Here is a 3,962-nt window from a genome sequence, read left to right as displayed (position 1 = left end):
TTTCCCTTCTTCAAGGGATCTTCCTAACCCAGGGATTGAACCCAGGTCTCCTGCACTGCAGGCAGATTCTTTACCAGCTGAGCCATAAGGGAAGCCCAAGAATATGGGTAGCCTATCCCGTCTCCAGCTGATCTTCCCAACCCAGGAATCAAACTGGGGTCTACTGCATTGCAAGTGAATTTTTTACCAACTGAGATACTGGTACTAAAAATTAAATATGAAGGAGTCAGGCAAATGTCTTCACCTGTTCCTGTGTGTTTGGTATAACAATAACAAGTTTTAATATACATCACTTCCCTTAGCCATCCTTGCACTGTGGTTCTGGTACCAAATCTATGTTCCCGCTCCCATGTGGAATTCTTCCCCTGGTGGCTCAGTGAAAAAGAATCCTCCTGCCAGTGCAGGAGATATTTCTTAGTAACTAAACAGCAACAACTGATATCACCTGAAGAAATTTATCTCGGCCTTTTTTGACATCATTTTTAACCAGTGCTTTAGGTTCTACTCTCCACTGTGCTAGACTGCTAAGTGAAGTGAAGTAGCTCAGTCGTGTCTGACTCTTAGCAACTCCAGGGACTGTAGCCTACCAGGCTCCTCCCTCCACAGGATTCTCCAGGCAACAATACTGGAGTGGGTTGCCATTTCCTTCTCCAGGGGATCTTCCTGACCCAGGGATCGAACCTGGGTCTCCTGCATTGCAGGCAGACACTTTAACCTCTGAGCCATCAGGGAAGTCTGAGCAATGCATAATGAAGCAATCATTTCCTTGGATCATTCCCTGTGTATGGTTGCTCATTTACTAATTTGTGTCTGACTTTTGACAATCTCATGAGCTGCAGCACAGCAGGATTCCCTGTCCTTCACCATCTCCTGGAGTTTGCTCAAACTCTTGCCCGTTGAGTTGGTGATGCCACCTCATCCTCTGTCATCCCCTTCTCATCCTGCCTGCAATCTTTCCCAGCATCAGGGTCTTTTCCAGAGTCAGTTATTCACAACAGATGGCCAAAGGATTGGAGCTTCAGCTTTAGCATCAGTCCTTCCAATGTATATTCAGGGTTAATTTCCTTTAGGATTGACTGGTTTGTTCTCCTTGCAGTCCAAGGTACTTTCAAGATTCTTCCTTCCCTGGTAGTTCAACTGGTAAAGAACTCACCAGCAATGCAGGAGACCCTGCTTCCATTCCTAGGTTGGGAAGATCTGCTGGAGAAGGGATAGGCTACCCACCCCAGTATCCTTGGGCTTCCCTGGTGGCTTAGCTGGTAAAGAATCCACCTGCAATGCAGGAGACCTGGGTTTAATCTTTGGGTTGGAAAGATCCCCTAGAGAAGGGAAAGGCTACCCACTTCAATATTCTGGTCTGGAGAGTCCATGGACTGTATAGGCCATGAGGTCCGAAAAGAGTCAGACATGACTTAGTGACTTTCACTTTCCTCAGCATCATAATGCAAAAGCCTCAGTTCTTCAGCACTCAGTCTTCTTTATGGTCTAACTCTCACATCCATATTTGATTACTGGAAAAACCATAGCTTTAACTATATGGACTTTTGTCAGCAAAGTGATGTCTCTGCTTTTAAACATGCTGTCTAAGTTTGTCATAGCTTTTCTTCCAAAGAGCAAGTATCTTAAATTTGGGGCTGCAGTCACCATCTGCAGTGATTTTAGAATCCAAGAAAATAAAATGTGTCACTGTTTCCACTTTTTCCCTCATCTGGTTGATGAGACCGGATGCCATGATCTTCATTTTTTGAATGTTGAGTGTTAAACCAGCTTTTTCACTCTCCCCTTTCACCCTCATCAAGAGACTTTTGAGTTCCTCTTTGCTTTCTGCCATTAGAGTGGTGTCATCTGCATATCTGAGGTTATTGATTTCTTCTGCAGTCTTGATTCCAACTCTTGAGTCATCCAGCCTGGCATTTTGCATGATGTGCTCTACATAGAAGTTAAATAAGCAGGCCGACATATACAGCCTTGTTGTACTCCTTTCCCAATTTTGAACCCTTTATATTAAAGAAAAAATATAATCTCTTGAAGTTCTTTAGCTAATATTGCAAATGTGTTTCTGTTGCATGTTACTTTTCAATATTTTTACTCTAGAAATGAGTATACATGTCACAGTGACTTTGCCATCTCCTACTTGTGAATGATCTCACTAGAACTTTTTGGGTGTAGTCTCAAAATTACCATATTCTATCAGAATTATCAAAGGATTTGAGTTTTTATAAAGCCTGGAAAAATTTTGTTTGTTTCTTTTTGTTTCTTTCCCACCAGGAAGAAAGCAAATTTAAACTGAGTAAAACCTGGGGGCGGGGTGGGGGAAGCCATCTCTTTGTATTCCTCACAAATAGCACTCTGGTTCCAGCAACTGGGGAACTACTGGTTAACCATATTTTATCCACCACATGTAGGCAGCAGCAGTCCCATAATGATAAAGAGTCTCAAATTATCTTTTTATTGATGGTAATTACCTCAATTATAGTAAAGCCTACGGACAACTAGAGATACATAATTACAACAATTTGTACTTAAAAATGGAGTTCCAATACTTAAAGATCAGTATTTAATGGGAACTACTTTGAAATAAACTGCCACAAGTGGATATATGCTAAATTATCCACAAAACTACCAGATGGTTAAAGATGTTTCAATTTTATTTTACAGAATATCAAGTGTAAAACCCAAATGGCACTGCCAAATTTAGAAGAAAAAAAAAATCAAGATTTTCAGAGTAATGCTCAGCCAGTTTTAGTTCTTGAAACTGATCTTATTCAACTGGATGGGCTTTATATGAAAAAAATCTAATCAGAATCATAAATAGTTCATATACATAAAGCTGAATTTCAAACCAGTTGTTCCACCAACAATCTATTGAATTTAACTAATTTTTCCAATAAACCTTTTTGGAATTCCAGAGATTCAGTTTGCAGGATGGATTTTCTTCAGAATTACCTCCATTCTATCGATCTAGTAAGACAAAAGTAAGTCACACATGGGTTATAGGAGTTTAAAAGCAAAAGACACAATATGCTTCTATCATTCAAAAATGAGCAAAACAGTTATTATTTGTAGTTCCCAAATGTCAGAAATATTTCTAAGAGGATCAAATGGTGTATTTCAGACATACCCATTACTGGCACTCTTTCACTTAGGAGTGTATCAGATTTCTGTGCATTAGGCAGAAACGATGTGGGCTAGTCCACGGTGAGTTACTTTTCCTAGATGTTTTAGTGGGAGGCTATTTTGGGGTAAAATAGCTCCTCATCTAGCTGACCCATTTGATAAAATATCCAGTAGTGGTAAATTTGGAGAAGGCAATGGCACCCCACTCCAGTGCTCTTGCCTGGAAAATCCCATGGAAGGAGGAGCCTGGTAGGCTACAGTCCATGGGATCGCTAAGAGTCAGACGCAACTGAGCGACTTCACTTTCTCTTTTCACCTTCATGCATTGGAGAAGGAAATGGCGACCCACTCCAGTGTTCTTGCCTGGAGAATCCCAGGGACGGGGAAGCCTGGTGGGCTGCCGTCTAGGGGGTCGCACAGATTCGGACACGACTGAAGCGACTCAGCAGCAGCAACAGCAGCAGCAGTGGTAATTATTCTTATAATTTGAGCTATTGTTGCTAATATGCAGAGATCCATTTAGAAAAAAAAAATGAGGTCAATGAAAGTTCAGGATCCATAAGCTTACCATGTTGCACCTAAGTTTTTCATAAAATTTGTCTGCTCACATCTTACTCATTATGTCTTCTCCACTCCCAAACCACCCTACTACCTATAACTTGATTCCAATCAGCTTACCTTTTGTTTCTGCTCTATCCATTTACATGATTGCTTTCTAACACTATGACTCCTCAGATTTCTCTCTTTTGAGATCAATGGCTTTGTTTAGCCACAGCTTAACTAATGGTGGCTTAGACATCGCTGTCAAATTTGCTTCCACTTTGAATAAGCAATATTTTGTCTAA

The 3,962-nt window shown here is 40.9% G+C and overlaps 1 non-coding gene across 1 annotated transcript; it reads right to left on the bottom strand.

Annotated features, from left to right (window-relative positions):
* Positions 1-659: 659 nt before the first annotated feature.
* TRNAC-GCA lies at positions 660-732 on the bottom strand. The gene has a single exon. It is a non-coding gene; the product is annotated as a tRNA-Cys (tRNA).
* Positions 733-3,962: the final 3,230 nt, after the last annotated feature.

This window comes from Oryx dammah, unplaced genomic scaffold, assembly GCF_014754425.2.
Source record: "Oryx dammah isolate SB20612 unplaced genomic scaffold, SCBI_Odam_1.1 HiC_scaffold_20, whole genome shotgun sequence".
NCBI classification, from domain to species: Eukaryota; Metazoa; Chordata; class Mammalia; order Artiodactyla; family Bovidae; genus Oryx; species Oryx dammah.
The sequence above is the reverse complement of the archived record's forward strand: the minus strand, read 5'-3'. Positions and strand labels throughout refer to the sequence as shown.